Source organism: Lygodium microphyllum, chromosome 19, assembly GCF_053477565.2.
Source record: "Lygodium microphyllum isolate KBCC chromosome 19, Lygodium_microphyllum_v1.1.10, whole genome shotgun sequence".
Taxonomy (NCBI): domain Eukaryota; kingdom Viridiplantae; phylum Streptophyta; class Polypodiopsida; order Schizaeales; family Lygodiaceae; genus Lygodium; species Lygodium microphyllum.
The window spans coordinates 119953717-119974784 of record NC_141153.1 but is presented as its reverse complement, the minus strand read 5'-3'; positions in this window follow the sequence as shown (position 1 = coordinate 119974784).

Here is a 21068-nt window from a genome sequence, read left to right as displayed (position 1 = left end):
TTACTTAGACCATATTGTTTCTCACAATTTTGTGAGAATGGATCCTGAGAAGATTCGAGCCATTGTTGAATGGCCTACATCTACTTCTGTACATGAAGTTAGAAGTTTATTGGGCCTATGTTCATACTATAGGAGGTTCAATATGAGGTTTTCCGTATGTTGCATCTCCTCTACATGACCTTATTAAGAAGCGAATGCCTTTTTGTTGGGGATCAAGGCAACTACAAGCCATTGAAAGAATTAAGTTTCTTGTGACTCAAGAACTAGTTCTCATAGTTTTGGATCTTCAAAAACCTTTTGAAGTTCATTGTGATGCTTATGGGGATTGCATTAGAGCTGTGCTTAACCAAGAGCATCATGTCGTAGCATTTGAGAGCTGACGCCTCAAGGACCATGAGGTACATGCTCCAGTATAAGAGAAACAGCTTATGGCAGTGGTACATGCTCTTCAAGTATGGAAATTCACTATTTACTAGGTTCAGATTTTGTTATTAAAACAAATCACCAAAGTCTAAGATACCTCCTCACTCAGAAGAAGCTCTCAGAGAAACAGAAGCGTTGGGCAAATTTCTTATCTATGTTTCATTTTCAAATCCTTCACACATCTGGAACTAAGAATGTGGTAGCAGATGCTCTGTCACGAAGACCTCGAGTGAATGCAATCACAACCATTTACCATAATGAGCTCATGGATTTACCCAAAATGTATGCAACTGATTCCGACTTCTCAACCATATGGGATAACTTAACTCAGTTCAATAGATTATACCTTACTCAATTCAAGATGGTTATTTGCATCATCATCATCAAGCAATTTATGTAGCATTACCATTGCGATACAAGGCAATGGATGAAGCACATGCATCTCCATATGCTAGACATAGGGGTATTCTACCCACTACTCAAGCATTGGAAAGATATTTCTTTTGGTCCACTCTTAGAGCTGACATTGAAAGATATGTCCACGAGTGCAAGATATGCCAAAAAGTAAAGTATGACAGGCATAAAGCACCTGATCTACTGAAGCCATTACCTATTTCCAATGAGCCTTGGAAAATTATAGCCATGGGCTGTCAAGATTGTGGGAGAGAAGGAAGGAGTCTCACTTGAAGCTTTCTTGCATGCACAATGGGGGAAGACACACAAGGGTGGAGGCTGAAAACAGTTTTCCTCTTCTTAGTTGTGTAAGCCAAAAGAACTCTCATACAAAGAAATAGAAGAACCCTATATATGGGTCTCAAACCAAACTCAACTAACTAAGGTGGCATGCTAACTGAGCCACGAACTAGAGTAGATAAGGATAGCTATCATGTAGCTATTATTCATGGGCGGTGTACCAACCGCATCTGCAACTAACACGTCGGTGACATAAATGCACAACGGTCACCCTGGCGTATCACGAGTGGAGCTCGATATCTCAACACTCCCCCTCGAGCTCAATCCCAATTCCTGCACACCAAGCAGGTCTCTGAACTTGCACAACTTCTCTGCGCCCAATGCCTTCGTAAATATGTCAGCTACCTGATCCTCTGTGCTGACATAAACTAGATCAATAAGACCTAGTAAAACCCTCTCTCGCACATAGTGATAATGCACCTCAATGTGCTTTGTTCTAGCATGATAGACTGGGTTATTTGCCAAGTGTATACTACTCATGTTGTCACAATAAATGACAACTGGCCCATCTGTAGACTGATGCATATCATAAAGTAGCTTATGCAACCAAGCTACCTCACATGCAGCCATTGCTGCACCCTTGTACTCAGCCTCTATGCTCGACAAGGCAACTGTAGGCTGTTTCTTGCTGCTCCAAGTGACTGCAGCACTCCCAAAAGAGAACACATATCCACTGGTAGATCGTCTATCAGAAATGCTACCAGCCCAATCAGCATCAGTGTATCCATGCAACTGTATCTGAACCCCAGTCTCATAAAATAGTCCATACTGCAATGTGGACTTCACATACCTGAGTATGCGTCTAGCCGCATCCAAATGCGGTTTCCTTGGAGCCTGCATAAACTGACTTACCAATCCAACAGCATAGCTCAAATCTGGCCTGGTAATAGTCATATAAATCAAACTTTCTACTATGCGTCTGTACATAGTAGGGTCTTCCAGAAGCTCACCTGCATCTGCGCTCAGCTTCACATTCTGCTCCAAAGGAACTGAAATAGGCTTACAGCCTGTCATCCCATATTTGGATAGCATGTCCAATCCATACTACCTCTGCAAGAGCTGTATCCCACTTGGTGATCTAATCACCTCAATGCCCAAGAAATAACGCAACTCTCCCAAATCCTTCATCTCAAACTTCTGCTTCAATAGCATTTTCACATGAAGGATATCTTCATCACTGTCACTTGTCATAATCAAATCATCAACATAAATGACAAGTAGTATAATACCTTTCTCTGTTTTTCTCACATAAAGTGAGAAATCTGCCTTGGAAATCTGAAAGCCAATAGTGACAAGATACTGTCCTATCTTGTCAGACCATGCTCTAGGTGCTTGCTTCAAGCCATACAAGGCTTTCTTCAACCTGCAAACAAACTCAGGATGAACATCATGCACATAACCTGGTGGCTGCTCCATATAGACCTCTTCTTGCAAGTCACCATGCAAGAAGGCATTCTTTACATCCATCTGATGTAAAGACCATTCCTTTGATGCAGCCATAGCAATGACTGCTCTTACAATTGCCATCCTTGCAACTGGACTGAATGTTTCTTCATAGTCAATGCCATATGTTTGTGCATATCCCTTGACTACTAATCTTGCCTTGTATCTGTTCACAGAACCATCTGCATTGTGCTTCACCTTATAAACCCACTTACAGCCAATTGCATTCTTACCTTTAGGCAAAGGTACCAATTCCCATGTAGCATTTTCTTCCAAGGCATCCATTTCTTCATCCATGGATTTCTCCCATTTTTCTTTTCCCATGGCTTGCTCAAAAGAAGTGGGTTCTGGTTCCTGTATCACCTTGACCATATATGCATAGTGAATGGCTGTAAATCCATCATATTTCAGCCTATCCACAGGATACCTAACTCTGGTAGACCTGCGCAAAGTGGGTTCACTCCCAGGTGCTCTCAAAACATCCCTGGTCTTCCTTACTCCAGGTGTAACAATAGAAGGAATACCCAACTCATCATCAATGCTCTGTTTTGAGCCACTGGATTCACCATCCACATAAGAGTGACCTGCATTCACATCAAACATGGGCTGATCTACCTTCTCTTTTCCTTTTCGTGATACCTGCATACCACTATTTGCGCTGCCTTCAGAAGATTCTCTTGATCTCAATCTGCCTATCCATGGTGAAGAATGTGAACCACTACTAGAGGACGCTCCAGGTCCACTAATATTTTGTGACTACTGCTGTGAATTCTGTGCAGCATTACCATTTTGTGCATCTACATCATCAATCACATTTACTGGTTTATACCAGCTACTCATCTCATCAAAAACAACATCTCTGCTCACTGTAAACTTACGAGTAGAAGGGTTATAGCATCTATACCCTTTTTGCTGCAGAGAGTAACCAATAAAGATGCACTTCTCAGCTTTTGGATCCAACTTGGATCTCAACTCATCTGGCACATGTACATAGGCAATGCAACCAAAAATTTTCAAATGAGAAATATCTGGTTTCCTACCAGTATACCTCTCCTCTGGAGTCATTCCATGTATTGCTGCAGTGGGAGTCCTGTTCATTATGTAGACTGCTGTAGCAACTGCTTCAGCCCAATAAAAATCTGGCAGGTCTTTTTCATTGAGTATGGCACGAGACACCTCTCCAATATGTCTGTTTTTTCTTTCTGCAATTCCATTTTGCTGTGGGGTATGACTACATGAATATTGCTGCTTTATGCCATGCTCCTGCAAGAACCTTGCAAACTCATTTCAGAGGTACTCTACCCCTCCATCTGACCTGAGGCATTTTACTTGCAGGCCTGTTTCTTTTTCAACCATAGCTTTAAGAGTTTTAAAATGCCCAAAAACTTCACTTTTCTTTTTCATAAAATACACCCAAACTTTTCTGCTATAGTCATCAATAAAACTGACAAAATAATGACAGCCTCCAAGAGATGCAGCTTTAGTAGTCCACACATCAGAGTGGATTAATTCCAATGGCTTCTTACTCTCTTGAACATGTCTAGGAAATGGTTTCCTTGCCTGTTTTCCAAACTGACAGGCTTCACATACCTTATGCATTTCTGCAACCTTGAATTTAGGCAATCCTGCAACAATGTTTTGGGCCTGCATTGATTTAAGTCGCTGTACATTAACATGACCAATGCGTTTATGCCAGATATCAATATCTGCAACTACACCGGTCCCATGTGCAAACATTGCTGCACTCAATTCAGACATGTCTGCATCCAATGTAAACATTCTGCCCTTCTTCTTTCCTTTTGCTATCAAGCGACCTTTATTTTTCATATCCTCAACAAAGCATCCATGAGGATTAAATCTGACCTGCAAGCCCTGCTCAACCATTTGACCAACAGAAACCAGATTCTTGGTGATATTCGGGACATGAAATACATCGGACAGGTATTTCTTTTTCCCATCCTACATAGACAAGGGAATTTTTCCAATCTGCACAATAGGATGTGCAGTATCATCACCAGTCTCCACAAATCCTGGTTTTTCCATTTTCGTTGCATCCTCCATCCATTCTGCATGACCTGTCATGTGGTTTGATGCACCTGAGTCAATATACCATACATCGTTGCTTTCTTCTGCACTTGTCACAGAATTGTTCATGTGCTGCACCATGAATAAGTGCTCATTTCTGTCATCACCCTGTCTACTAGAAGATGCATAATTCCCTTGTTGCAGTTTTCCATTCATGATGTCATTCTGCTTTTTATAGAAGTCTTTAGCCATATGACCCATTTTACCACAGTAGTAGCATTCAACATTACTGTTTGCATTTTGGCCTCTCTGCCATCCACCACCACCTCTTTGGCTCCCCCTGCCTCTAGAGTTACCACGTCCTCCTCCATAGGACTGGTTTTCTTGAGTTTGCTGCATATTCTGATTTCTACCATAGCCTCCAAATCGGCCTCCTCTACCTCTGCCTCTACCTCTTCCAGCATTTGAGTAGAAGACAGCTTCTTTTGAAGTTCCTCCTGAAGAAGATGCACCACCATTTCTGTGCTCCTCATAAATTAGAAGAGCAATCAACTCCTCAAAATCAGGAAATCTTTCACGAACTGAAATGGATGTCCGAAACTGCGCATAATCCTTTCCTAGACCATTCAAGGTCACAGAAACTAAATCATCATCTTCCACTGGCGACCCAATGGAAGCAAGTGCATCTGCAATCTTCTTCACCTTCATGTGGTAGTCATTGATGCTCATACTTTCTCTTTGCACATTATGCAACTCTTGCTTGAGCTGCATTTTCCTGGCTTGCGTATTTGTGCTATACATTTTTGACAAATTATCCCATGCCTCCTTTGGCGTACTTGCATCCTGAATATGCACAATCATAGAGTCTGAAATACTGATAGACAGCCAGTACATAACTTTCCTGGCTCTCTTATGCCATGCTTTGAATGCCTGCATTTGCTGTTGATTGGGAACATCAGGAAGAACTGGTTCTTCTTCATTTCCTGCAACAAATTCCCAATATCCTTTTCCCATAAGGAAATTCGTCATTCTAAACTTCCATGCTTGGAAGTTGTTCTTGTCAAGCTTTTCAGTGACAATCTGTGAGAGAGAATCAGACGCCATTACAGAATACTGCAAAAAGTTCTGTCACTGCAAAGAACACAGCTTCAGCCTCACAAGGGCAAATCTGCAAAACTGGCGAAAGTGGTATTTGACCACACAGTCACTTCCTAGTGATGATTTTGCATAAACAGAAACCAAGGATGATTCTGTAACTCCCAATGTCTCTGCGCACAAGTATACGATGCAATTTCTGTGGTAACTTTTCACCGACCTGTAGAACAATGGTCGCACAGCATAAAACAGGGCTTTTTCCTGAGTGCGTGCAGAAAACTTCCGCCTCCAAAACAGGCCCCGAAATGGCCTCAAATCAAAAAAACAGGGCGAAGGGCGTCTCAACCTGAGACAATGCACTCCTGCAATTTTCGGCTGTGCTACCTGCAGAGATCTGCTCCCAAAACAGAAAATGAAAGCAACACTGCTCCTCTTACCAGAACACCGCGAGCTTGGCTTGCTTTCTTGAGCTTCTTACCACGAACAAGGCTCTGATACCATGTCAAGATTGTGGGAGAGAAGGAAGGAGTCTCACTTGAAGCTTTCTTGCTTGCACTATGGGGGAAGACACACAAGGGTGGAGGCTGAAAACAGTTTTCCTCTTCTTAGTTGTGTAAGCCAAAAGAACTCTCATACAAAGAAATAGAAGAACCCTATATATGGGTCTCAAACCAAACTCAACTAACTAAGGTGGCATGCTAACTGAGCCACGAACTAGAGTAGATAAGGATAGCTATCATGTAGCTATTATTCATGGGCGGTGTACCAACCGCATCTGCAACTAACACGTCGGTGACATAAATGCACAACGGTCACCCTGGTGTATCACGAGTGGAGCTCGATATCTCAACATGGGCTTTATCATGGAGCTTCCTCGTATATAAGTAGGCAATGATGCAATCTGGACTATCATTGATAGATTCAATAAGCAAGCTCACTTTATACGTGTGTGAAAGACAATCAAAGCCAATCATATGGCTAAGCTATTCATTGCTCATATTTTTAGGCATCATGACATGCCTAAGTCCATTATAAGTGATCGATATCCCCACACGGCTAGTCTCTTTTGGAAAGCTCTCTTCGAGAACCTTGGGACAAAGTTAAAGTTTTCATCCTCTTATCATCCTCAAACGGATGGGCAGAGTGAAAGTGCTAATTCTATTGTTTTGGACCTTTTGAAATTCTATGTCTCTAATAATCAAAGAGAATGGGAAAAGTATTTTCCTTTAGTAGATTTTGCATACAATAATCTGGTGTACTCTAGTACTGGTAAGGCACACTTTAAGATCATCTATGGTAAGCCTCATTTAACACCCATTCTTCTTACGAATGATAAGATCTTTGCAGAGCAGATGAGTTTGTTAGAGACATTGATACAACTTTCACTCAAGTAAAAGCTGTTATTATCCAAAGGACACAAGAGAAGCATAAACGCGAGTCGTCATAAGTTAGATCTCAAGTTGGGACAGTATGTTCTTCTTAAGTTTGCGAAGGCTCGCTTGAAGAAGCAGAAAAGTCAAAAGGGTAAAGTGGTTAAGGTTTCTAATCACTATTATGGCCCTTTCAAGATCACAAATAAGATAAATGATGTGACTTTTTGTTTGGATCTACCAAGTCATTGGAACATTCATAATTCTTTCCATATAAGTTTGCTACGTCCCTATATCGGAGAATCTCCAATGGAACCAATCAAGGAAGATTTACTGACATAGAAGAAACAGAAGAGTTCCTTGTGCCTGAAAGAATTTTACACCATCATGAAAATACTCTAAGGTCATGTAAGGTATTACGGAAGTTTCTTGTTAAGTTTAAGAATTATCTGCCATTGGATGCTCAGTTTATGACTAAGAGAGAACTACAAGACTTTCTAGATCTTTTTAAGGACTATGTATCCGCTTTACAGTTGAGGCCAATTGTTTAGAAGCCACAGGGATGTCACTAAATTGATTGCTTATTACGCATTCTCTATTTAATAAATTCATGTCAATAAAGTAATGACTCACTTTTCTTTAAGTGTTGATGATGATCTATCATGGCCATGAGACCATTTAGAGACCACTATTCCTAGTGTATCACTTAATGGGGTGATCAGAGCACTATGACGGGGATATCTGGTACAGGTAATACAAGTTATGAAGGGGGAAAGAAGTGGCTGCTAAGTGTAAGAGTGTACACAAGAACCAAGGAGTTACACATAAATTAAGATGGATTGAGTTCTAAGAAGAGAAAGTGCATTAGCATTGTGTTATGTATTTATGTGTGCATCCAGGGAGGCCTGGGAATATTTTACTTGTGTGTAATGAGCATTGCATTCATTTGGGGTCATCCTCTCCCCTACAAGTCAAGGTTTAAGGTCTTTTCTTTCATTAAGAAAGACGAGAGAGAGAATTCTCTCACTAAGAAAGACGAGAGAACGTGATCCTCTGGAAGTGAGAAGAGAAGTGATTTTCTTTTTCTAAGGTCTAAAATGACACAAGCTTTTGTGTGGAATTCAATCTTAAGGGTGAGGCCAAAGGCAATCTAATGAACTCTCCTTATCTATGACTCAAAGTGATTGCGTGGACCACAAGTTAAGGGCATAGTTTAAAAAGCTATTTTATTGGAAAATCCATTTTTAAAATATCTCAAGATAGAAAAACGATCTCTAAAAACGGGCCGCGTGGGTTATCGGAAACATGGAGATCGAAAAGTTTTGTGTTGGACGGTTTTTTATCCAAACAATGCATAAAGAGATATCTCAAAATTAGTGCTGCAGAGTGGAACAACCATATCTTGCATGAAGAACAATTCAACTCTCTCTCCAAGAAGAGAAGGTCTTGAAAGCCTATAAAAGAGGAGGATCTCTTTGGGTGTAAGGGAGAGGTAGAGGGAAGCATCACTTTGCATGTATCCAAGAGGAGAAGAGAAGGTGCAAGTGTTGCGCAAGCCCTGCTGAAATCAAGTGCTACAGAAGCCTTGCTAAAATCAAGTTCCAAGAGGAGAAGAGAAGGTGCAAGTGCTGCGGAAGCTTTTCTAAAGTCAAGTTCCAAGGGGAGAAGAGAAGGTGCAAGTGCTGCGGAAGCTCTGCTGAAATAAAGTGCCAAGAGAAGAGCCCTACACATATTGTGTAGGAGAGAAGGAAACTCAAGAAGGATCAAAAGGTGCCAACTTCCAAGTTGTGCAAGTGTTAGCCAGTTGTATATTGTGCAAGGAACTGTGATCTTGTTTCCAAGATCTACAACTAAGAACTGGCTTATGTGTAACGGAAGAGCTTGCTCCTTGTCAATAATATAACTCCACAAGGGGTGACTGGCCCATCTTCCCAGTCCCTAGTGTGTTGCAAATTGCTCTATCTCTTTCTCTACATCTTTCTTTTCTCTCATCTACTCTCCCTTTGTTCCAACATAATATTCGCCATATATATTTTAATTATATAAGAAAGTTGAGCATGTATCTCGAATTTTATAACAATAATGATGGAAGTTGATGAAGGTCACGCGGGGAAGACAAGACGATGAGATGGAGCCGACGATAGAGTCAAAGACTAAGAGATGATTGGAGTAGAAGAAAAGTCGAAGTAGCTGAGGAGACCAAAGATGCGGTAGAAGACTACAACAAAGACAAATCTGGGAACGAAGTTGAAGACTGATTGAGACGAGGAGTTCTATCCAACCACATCAATGAATAGGAAGCGATGGAGAGATGACGATGCTTTGTCTTGGTTGAAGAATGTTGTGGTGTCAGAGGTAATCAGAGGAGAGAGTCGAGGACATCGACTGCTACATTGTCAAAAGAAACCGATCTCCTTTATTGTCACCCTTGTGACAGTGGATGATCGCTCTCTTTGGAGGTTCCGCGAGTCTTCTCTACGTTTCTCTCTCCGTGATCCCTTCTCAATTGTTGGACACGCTTGCCACTCACCACCTTCCATAGCTCGCCGCCATGTTGGTCTACCAGGATCTACTCTGAGGGATCGGTTTCTGATTAAGCCTTATTAGAAATGCCATTTCAAACGAAGCCTTAACTAAGCTAATTGAAGGCTTTGTTGGTGGGAAATGAGAGTTGCAATTTTTATGCTAGATAGCACTTAAGGCAGTGTTGGTCTTATATGCAGTCACAACCAATTCTGCTCAGCTTATTATGTACCAATCTGCATCACTGCTTGATGTTTAGGAGATGAGCTTTTGTTAGACTCCTTCCCTTACAAGGAGATCCTGAATGGATGCTCGACTATAATTTTGAAGATGTTGTTCGTGATCTTTGACAGGAGAAAAATTTATGAGTTCACACTAAAGTTTGCATTTTCTAAGTACTCGCACCTGGCTTTTCTATAAAATTTCAAGCAGAACATCACTTACCTATTTAGATCTTCATGGAAACAAGAACTGATAAGAAGAATAAGGCATCAGCAAGTTGATTTCATTGACCAAAGCATACTTCAATCAATGCATATCAGTTTGTTCCCACATACTCATCACATGCCAACTTACAATTGTGTAATCCTCTATCCATACCTTCTCTATAAAACCTCTTTCCTTCTTCATTTTGTGAGTGGTTCTCTTACCTCGGATGATTATTTCTTTGTATCTTGTTCCAAAATACAAAGCAATTTTGAAACTTATCCTTGAACACTAATGTATTTGAATCTTCTACTCCATGTCAATGCTTTAAAATTGAGTTTTCTTTATTATCCTTTCCTCCCATCTTTCTAAGCATCCCTACGACGAGTGACTTCACGAACTCCCTAGGCGAATTCCATGTGACAATGGAGGCAACAACATGTTGATGAGCTTCATGCATGCAAGGTAAGCCATATTTTTATCTTTTCCTGTAAATGCATACCTGAAGCAAGCAAAGAAAAACTGAAGCATGCAGCCACTGCCGGGGTTGGGAATGGGGCTGTGATTGAGACTTTGAGTTTTGGGACTAGAGATATTAACTTTTTGCCTGCTACCTTTAGGCCAGATTTTCATATTTTAGGTAATCAGTCAAGGTATAACTTAGCAAACATAGGGAATTAGAGAAAACTAATGTCCTAGGTGGATGTGGGGATTACTATGTGTGTGTGCGGTTCATTGTGCAACCTAGTGTTTCTATGCTTATGGGTGCTTATGGTACCTTACATGCATTGGTGTATGTGCATTAACATGTTCATATCTTAGATGTAATGTGGGCAAAGTGTGATTATGTGGAAACGAGAGTGCCTAATGTAAGTGTGTGTTGTATTGCAAGGTAGGTTTAACCTAGCAGTATGATTGCATTTATAAATGGTGTGATTTGTACTTAGCATATGTGCACTAATGTGGGATGTTCCTAAGCATACATATGGTAGGGGTATGAGGTACTTTTGCACAAGGTGTCCCTAAGCAAGTATCTAGTATACTAATGCACTACATATGGTTGGTGGTGCATAAGCGCACTTTGTGCATGCAAATGGGTTATTTGTGCAAAGAGATGTGCTAGTGCATCAAATGAATGTATGTGTGTCGAGATGTGCTAGTGCATCAAATGAATGTATGTGTGTCAATGGATACACTAGGGTGTAAATGGGTGTGCATGAGTGTAAAAATGGATACTTGCACAAATGAACTAGGGTGTGATTGAGGCACATGGGTATTTGGATGCACAGAGTTGTGTGTGTAAGAATGCATACACATAGTGGAGTGGGTTGATATGCATAGGTGTGATGCTTGCTATACTTACATACACAAGTGCACAAACACACACTTGGATATAGAAACGTACACCTGAAGGTGGGTAAGATTGGTGGATGAATATACTAAGCGATGAAGATGTATGGGCAATGATATGCACGGATGCACACGAGTGTATGCGAATACACATGGATACATGTGGATGCACATACCATAATGTGTTAGCAATGTACCCCACCCCTCTCACACATTCTAGTATCCTTTCTTTAGATTGGATCAAAATGTGGAGAGAGAAAAAGGACTATGGTTATAGAGCATGTGTAGGTTACCCCAGCGGTTAAGGTGTCTAGGGGTTGCTAGGTGTAGAAATGTTTGTGTAGGGGGCATGTACTATGAAATTAGGTAGATGCATAGGACAATGTGTGAGTGATTTGTTAAGAGGATGAATGCACAATGGATTGAAGTAGGTTATAGTGGAAGGGTGGATGCATAATGATAAATATTGACTGCACAATCACGTGGTTGGGTGCACAACACAAATGTAAAATTCCGCGTGGGGAAAAATATAAATCAGACTTTTGAAAAAAAATTTATTCCCCCCCTTATTCCTCCAGCCGACGGACGAGCTGGAGGGGGGAGGGAAATAGAAGGAGTTGTAAGCTCCTTGGTGGAGCCTGTGGAGGGAGTGAGGACATGCGTGTCGACACGCAGGAGGAGAAGATCCCCCTCCCTCCACTATATAAAGCATGAGGAGGCGGAGCTCTGAAGGAGGGTGAAGGCTACCGTGCTGCATGCTAGACTCAGGGAGGCTAGGCCGTGCCGCCATAAATCCGAGTCGAGGAGGGAGACGAGTCGCCATCTGTCTCCACCACATCGCCATCTACAACCGCCAGTCCCTCTTCGGGAACCATGGCGCAGCAGCCGCCTCCCAGCACGCCGTCAGAAGCTTTTTTTTCCCCCCCCACGTGGGCCTTCCAGAAAGCCCTTGGAAGGTTCCAAGATGGGCTTCCTAAGCCCTTATTCTTCCCCCCCCTCCCGGGGTTTTAAAATTCCCCCACCTAAGCCCTTATTCTTCCCCCCCCCCTCCCGGGGTTTTAAAATTCCCCCCCCTAAGCCCTTATTCTCCCCCCCCTCCCGCGGTTTTAAAATTCCCCCCTAAGCCCCTTGTTCTCCCCCCCCTCCCGGGGTTTTAAATCCCCCCCTAAGCCCTTGCCCTTTCCCCCTCCTAATTTTTCTTTAAACTATTAAGCCTACATTGTCCTTAGGCTACCTTGCAGACTTCCATTTTTCTTGCATAAATTCCTTCACTCACTTTTTAAATCTTTTTGTGCAAGCACTCTCGTAGCTGAGCTTTGTGTTCTTAGTCTTATCAAACAAGCCAGTGTCCACACACTCCCATGTCCTAAAAATCCAAGTCAACATCATGGCCTCGTATGGTATCCCATAAGGAAGAAATAGTTGTGAGATAAAAGATAGGGAGGGAAGTAGAGGGAGTGAAAAGAGGGAATGAAGGAGGAATAGTGGGAGAAAGGTAAAAGATAAGGAAGGAGAAGACGGTGGAATTCCAAGAAGAAAAAGGAAAAGGCGATCTCACATTCGAACTACGATGCCGCCAAAGAAAGTCCAAGGTGTAGCTGCGGGAGGGTCATCTCCCGGTATCCATGTGGATATGTCACCTCAAAGCCACGTTTTTCTTCTTGGTGTTAATTCGGTTTTAAGTCAATCATACAAAGAAAAAAATTGTTAAGGAAAGTTATATTTGTTCGAGTTATTTTTAACGAAGGAGTTAGCTTATGAATGACAATGTATATAAATTAGCTTTCTTCAAATTGCATCAAGCATTATAAAATAATGGGCAAAACTATCCATTTACTATAGTAATATAGTCCTAAAATGAAGAAATTATATCTTGCACCATTAGTCTTATTCCTTTCGCAATGAATCATGGCATTACTAGAGAGTTATCTTTGCTAGTTGCACATCTTAGCAAGGCAAGTGTTGTTATTTGGCATGAGTTCATCTTTAAAGAAAACAGAAGTTAAATGTTAGAAATTAACAAGTATAAAAATTAGATATACGAACTCATTTGGAAAGAAAATGTAATGGGGAATTGCTGGATGACACTCTATTAACATTTTTCCCCTTCTAATTGAGGACTTGGAACTAATAAAGTGTATATATATCAATTTCTCAGCTAGGCCTTTGTCCCAAGGAGTATCATCGCTCTTTGTATCATCATGGCATTATGCTATATGCCAAATTAAACTGTATTGATTGGGAAAGTTAATTGTCACAAAGATAGTAAAACCGTGACAAGACGAGTAAGATTACCTACCAAAAGCTAACCAAACCAATCTTTCCAAAAGGTAACCGGACCAATCTAAACATAGAAACATTCATACCCTAAACACTGGACTACTTTCCTTACTGTAGGGACAATAAATTCATAAAGATAAGAAACTAGGGTTCGTCCCTAAGGTTCTTAAATGAAGAAACCCTAGGCCTGACATATGTCAGCTTAAGGAATCTAAACAGATTATTCCATCGTCGGACTTGCGCAACATGTATGAAATCATTTTGTGATCAATTCACAAGGAGAAAAGGGAAAAACCCTCTTCAAGGACGGCAGATCCTTACGCAAGTTATCTTGCAAAAAGACATAGTTTTTGGATATCCTTTTAAATAAGGAAAGTTGTAAAATAGAAACTAGCATATCTAAGGTACCTTAGGGTTAACCAAGTTGGGTATACCCTACACCCGAATATAAGGGATCTTGCCAAGTTACAAGACATCTTGAGAACGACTGCTGATACACTCAAAAAGGAAAGAACACTTCCTTAGCAGTTTGCCATACAACTGGGTTGGTTAATGGAAATGTTTGTGCTTGCTAGAGATTTTAGGGCTCTATTTAAATTATGAATTACACATTAAATAAGTACGTATACTTCAGGTTAAAAGCCTGAAGGGAGAGGCAGCTTCAGTTACCCTCGACTGCCTGCCAGACCCTAACCAAGGGGGTTGTTTGACCGCACCAAGAACGTGGACCGAACCCGCCACGAGAGGTCTCTATGTTGAGTTCTACTTGGAGCAGGAGGACGCTTGGGTGCCAGGGGGGGCTCTGGCCGTAAATCCCTCGCCTTTCGGGTCCTGCACAAGAGGCTAACGTGACTCGGGATTGGATCTCGAGGCCCGCATACTAGTTGACGGGTGAAAGCTTGGAATAGTGATACCTGGAGATTACTTGTTAGCCTTCGGGCACATTATGGAAAAGCCTACGGGCGGAACTCCTTGTATTTCAAATATAAAATGATGAAATGTTAAAAGAACTTGCTTGATGTTGTTTTTCTATGTCACGTGATAAGATTACATGAAGGAACCAGTGCTTAACAAGGTTAATTAAAGAAGCTGATTGTTATATGTCAAATTAACGTGTTAGATAACTACATAACTAAAACAAACCGAGGAAAGTGCGGAGGATGGGCCATGGGTCCGTCCTACGGTTGGGTGGTCCCGGTTAGCTGGGAACTTTTCTCAAAAATCTCGAAGAACAGCGGAATGATCATCATCATCAAAAAAGAATAACGAGAACGATGACCTCAAGTTACGTCTTACCCGATCTACGCTGTTTTAGGGGAACGGAATGGGACTATGCCTTATGGCAGAGAGGTTGAGCTTTGCATCCCTCTCGTTTCCCATTCTCCTTGAACCAAGTGCAGCGTGAATCCGCTTCGGACCTGGCGTTTCTGCGTAAAGTAGTTCGCTCGGGTCTGACGCTAGTTGCTGTTAGCCAATGACCCATTAGGAAAACCCTAATTCCGATCGATCCTAAGTGGGAACAGCCAGGATACTTCTGCTACGTGGCAGACGCGGGAAGAACTAGATCGCAAAACCCGTAACATTCCATGGGAGTGCCGAGCGGAGCTTTCTATACATCCTTTCTGATGGACTGCTAAGACGTGTCCTGGATGATACTAGGGGACACGTTACAGTTGGTATCAGAGCCAACCAACAACGAAATTGTTTTTATGAGATCTCAATAAAATGAAATAAAGAAATTATTAATGTCAAAACATTTCCTCATCTTCAATGCTGTCTTGCAGAACTATGAAGCGTGGAACAAGTTTTTGGTGTTTCGGGCCATGTTTATGACTGCAATGCATTCTCCGCTTTATAGAAAAAGAATTGGGATGATGAACATCCTGGAGCAGATTTATAATCCATCACCTTTATACATAGAACGAAGATGGATGGGGTCTTCAGGAATCTACTACATAGCTGCCCACCGGTTCGCTTATCTACAGACCAACCTAAAGAGGATCAAGTGGTTGGAAGACTTGAAAGTCGTGAAGCTGTTCATTTTTGTGGAAGCTCACATAAATTTGACTTTACATATTCAAGGTCGAAGGGTTGAAATGAACTCATATGTATATGAGGAAGTAACCCGTGTAATCCCAGCCGACAGGATTAAAGTGTTGGGCCGCCATGAGAAGTATGGATTCCAACAAAAAGGGTATCCTGAACTTCCAATGAATTATCGATTCCTAAAGATCCATGACCCAAAACCCTACTATTACACGATTCCTGTAGACAAATGCAATACAACGTTGTTCTCCCCAAACTGAATGTAATGATTGGATTATCATCACACGAGACGTTGTATAAGGTTACGCCCATGTAAATATAAATAAAGGTTTCTTTTATCAATATCTGGCTGTGCATCAGAGTTGTTAAAAAGTTAAGTAGCTTCATGATTTACGAGATAGCTGAACTAAAGATAAGCTAACGTCAATTATCATATAATAAAGTTAAGAAAACTTTTATCCAGGCACAACCCCAGGTACAGGTTCCAAATTTGCCCCTACATCAAGTACTGCTGTGACCCAGGAGAAGAAGTTCCTCCTTAAGCAGATAAAGCCACCCGAGTTTGATGGGAGAGGCAGATTCGTCCAGTCTGATGCTGAAATTTGGATTGAATCTATGGAGGATTACTTTGAAGCAGCTGGTACTGCACCTACCAATCAGGCCATGCTCGCCAAGTTAAAACTCACCGGCGAAGCTAGACTATGGTGAAAACAATGGTGCAGGGATCAAGGGACTTCAGAGGGGTCCGTTACCTGGGAGAAGTTAAAGAAAGCCGTGCAGGGGAGATATTTTCCACCTGCATATCGTACACAGAAAATGAATGAGTTCTACGAGCTAAAACAGCTAGGACTCACCCTTGACGCATACTACTCTAAATTTGTCTCACTCTTAAAGTATGCGCCACTGATGGACATGACGCAACAGGTGTCCAAATTTTGCGCGGGCTTAAATCCACCCGTAAATACCCGTCTCGAATCTATGCGTCCATAAGATCTTCAGGATGCACTCATTCGAGCGGCGCCTATAATTCAGGAGGTGCAAGCTAGACCAAGGGGTAACAAAACTTGGTCCTATAGTGATCCGAACAGAGGAGCATTCAAACCTCAAGTGAAGAGAGTTCAAGGTCACAATCAGGGACAAAGGAAGAAAGCAAGGACAAATAACGTCAACAACTTTGTTCCTACTCAAAGTAATGGCCGAAACCTCCGATGTTTCCACTGCAACGAACTTGGTCACTTCAAAAGGCAATGTCCCAAGCTCAGCGAGGGACATCGTCAAACGCCTTTCCAAGGTGCAGGCCGCGGTCAAGGAGCCACCACCCGTGGAAGAGGAAGAACTGCCTGCATTACCAATAGGCGAAGATGCGAAGCAGAAGAAGAGGAAGATCCGACTATGGAAGCAGAATTCGAAAGAGCGACAGTCCATGCCGCTTTACACAAGAAAGGGCCGAATCGCCAGTTCTCGGTGATTCAAACACCATCGGACTATCAAGGTAAAGGTTTCAAAACCTTGATTGATTGTGGCAGTACACATTCCTTTATCTCTCCAACATGTGCAAAAAGATTAGGAATAGCCACAGTAGAAGCACCTACCCTGCTTGTGGAATTGGCAAACGGTCGTGAGGTAACTTGTACCAGGCAAACTGCTAACGAAGAATTCTTTCTGGGAGGAAAGAAAACCTCAGTCAAATTCAGAGTCATGAACTTAGGTATCCATGAGTGTCTACTCGGGATGGATTGGCTTAAGCCTAATGACGCCCACATCCACTATGGAAAGGGTCAAGTTTCCTTTCGAAACTCTGAAAGGGAGTTTGTCACAACTCAAGGTGAGGCAGGAGTGCCAAGAATCCAATCAGCCAAAGTATCGCGGATCATAAAAGGAGTCAGAAAAGGATTACCCGTTTACCTGATCAAACTCAACAAGTTAGATAAAAAGCAAGAGTCTCATGAAGGACCTTCTTGGCTAAAGAAATACGCTGACGTATTCCCTTAGGAATTGATTGAACTTCCGCCTCCAAGAGAAGTTGATCATGAAATTAGGCTAGTGCCTGGAGCTACACCAGTTGCAAAGAGACCTTATAGAATGTCCATACCTGAAGCAATTGAGTTGAAGGAATAGCTCAAGCAACTGTTGGATCAGGGTTACATCCGGCCTAGCAACTCACCATGGGGAGCTCCAGTACTATTCCAGAAAAAGAAAGATGGGACACTTCGACTATGTATTGATTACCGAGGATTGAATCAATCAACAGTCAAGAACAAGTATCCTATTCCTGGAATAGATGAGCTTCTAGATCGTCTTCAAGGTGCAAAGATCTTCTCCAAGATTGATCTCAGGTCAGGTTACTATCAAATAAGGATCAAGGAAGAAGATATTCCAAAAACGGCCTTCAATACAAGATATGAGCACTTTGAGTTCTTGGTTATGTCATTCGGGCTTACAAATGCACCTGCCACCTTCAATAGATTAATGCAGGATATTTTTAGACCATATCTTGATGATTTCGTGCTTGTCTTCTTCGATGACACTTTAGTCTATTCTAAACAGGAAGATCATGAACCTCAACTTCGAATTGTCCTTGAGACAATGAGGTCCCATAAGCTGTATGCAAAAATGAAGAAGTGTGCATTCTTCAAGCGTCAAATTGAATATCTAGGATTCATAGTATCATCAGAGGGAATATTAGTAGACCCAGCCAAAGTCAAAGATGTGCTTGAATGGCCAATACCAGTATCCGTCAAAGAAATACGTAGCTTTCTTGGCTTGACAGGATGGTATAGGGTCTTTATCAAAAACTATGCTTTGATTGCAACACCTCTTACAGACTTACTAAAGAAGCAGACTTCTATTACATGGTCAACTCCCGAACAAAATAGCTTCAACAAATTGAAGCAAAGTTTGGTATCAGCACCTATTCTAAAACTTCTTGACCTCAATAAGAAGCTCGAGGTAGTAACTGATGCCAGCATTCTTGCCTTGGGGTGTGTACTTATGCACGAAGGTCATCCAGTAGCATACTCTTCAAGGAAATTGAAGAGTCATGAAAAGAATTATGCCACGCATGATCTGGAATTATTAGCTGTCATCCATGCTCTAAAGCTTTGGAGACACTACCTGTTGGGTAACAAATTTACTCTAGTAACCGATCATAAGAGTCTCAAATGGATTTTTACCCAGAACGAGCTCAACATGAGGCAACGTCGGTGGATCGAAGTATTGGAGGAATATGATTTTGAAATCAAGTACCGACCAGGGAAAGAGAATGTAGTTGCTGATGCACTCAGTCGCAAGGCATTCCTAAATTCTCTAATCTTGCAGAATCCATCAACGGCCCAGATCTCTGGCTACAAAGGTATCTATGCCAAGCAACCCTATACTGGAACTAGCTAGAGAGGAAGCATGCCATGATTTGGCCTACCAAACAATGATAAAAGAAATATCTACCAAGGAGCAGAATCTGAAGTTACAAGCTAAGTATCAGGAATTTTCCATTGATAATGGACTTGTCTACTACAGAACAAGGCTGTGTATACCAACAAGTCAGTCACTTAAGCAGAAGATATTATGGGAAGCTCATGATTCCCCTTTCGCAGGACATCCTGGCTATGCAAAAACTCTTAATGCAGTTAGGAAGAGCTACCATTAGGAGAGGCTCAAAGGTGACGTTCTCAAGTATATCATTGAATGTTTGTCTTGCCAACATATCAAGGCCGAACATGTCATGATGCCAGGGAAACTGCAACCGCTTGACATTCCCCAAATGAAATGGGAATTCATCAATATGGATTTTGTTATGGGATTACCCCAAGTCCAAGGAGGATACAATTCCATTATGGTTGTGGTTGACATGCTTACCAAGGTTGCACACCTGATTCCAGTAAAGACAAACTATAAAGCCTCCGACATTGCAAGATTGTTTATCAAGGAGATATTCAAGCTACATGGGTTACCTAAAAGAATCATTAGTGATCGAGATTCTCTCTTCACATCACACTTCTGGAGAGCTATCTTTGAAGCTATTGGGACTCAACTCTGTTTTAGCACTGCCTACCATCCCCAAACGGATGGACAAACAGAGCGAGTGAATCAAATCATTGAGGATATTCTTAGAGCATACTGTTGTCGAGAGCCGAAGAGGTGGATTCAATACTTGCCATTAGTTGAATTTGCCTAAAATGCTTCTTACCAGAGCAGAGATTCAAATGACCCCTTTCCAGGCATTGTATGGTCATGATTGTCGAAGTCCCCTAAACTTTTCTGATCCAACCCTAAGAGTTGAAGCTTCAAGACAAATGTTGGAGGACATGGATGATCAAATAAGGTCAATAAGACAAGACATACAAGCAGCCAAGGATAGACAAAAGGCATATTCAGATTTGAAACGTCAAGAAAGAGTCTTCGAAGAAGGAGACATGGTCTTCATTCGGGTACGTCCTAAAAAGAGTTCTCTATCCCTAGGAGAATGCAAAAAGCTAAGTCCAAGGTATTGTGAGCCGTATAAAATCCTCAAATGCCTAGGACCCAATGCTTATAGATTGCAACTCCCTGAGAACCTAAAGGTTCACAATGTATTCCATATCAGCCTATTAAAAAAATATGTATCCAATCCTAATCATGTACTTAATGACCAACAAAATGTAATGCCTAGTCAAGGAGTCCTTGAACTAAGGCCAGAAAGGATCTTAGATGTTAGGGAAAGACAATTAAGATCTAGAACCTTGAAAGAATTCCTTGTCCAGTGGAAAGATTATCCCGAAGAAGATGCCGCGGGTAGATGAAGGCACTCTCAACCATCAACATCCCCAGTTTATCTCGAGATGAGGACATCTCGATTCCTCCAAGGGGGAGAGAATGTAAAATTCCGCGTGGGGAAAAATATAAATCGGACTTTTGAAATTTTTTTTATTCCCCCCCTTATCCCTCCAGCCAACGGAGGAGCTGGAGGGGGAGGGAAATAGAAGGAGTTGTAAGCTCCTTGGTGGAGCCTGTGGAGGGAGGGAGGACATGCGTGTCGACACGCAGGAGGAGAAGATCCACCTCCCTCCACTATATAAAGCATGAGGAGGCGGAGCCGTGAAGGAGGGTGAAGGCTGTCGTGCTGCATGCCAGACTGAGGGAGGCTGGGCCATGCCGCCATTAATCCGAGTCGAGGAGGGAGACGAGTCGCCATCTGTCTCCACCACATCGCCATCTCTAACTGCCAGTCCCTCTTGGGGAGCCGTGGCACAGCAGCCGCCTCCTAGCACGCCGTCAGAAGCTTTTTTTTCCCCCCACGTGGGCCTTCCAGAAAGCCCTTGGAAGGTTCCAAGGTGGGCTTCCTAAGCCCTTATTCTT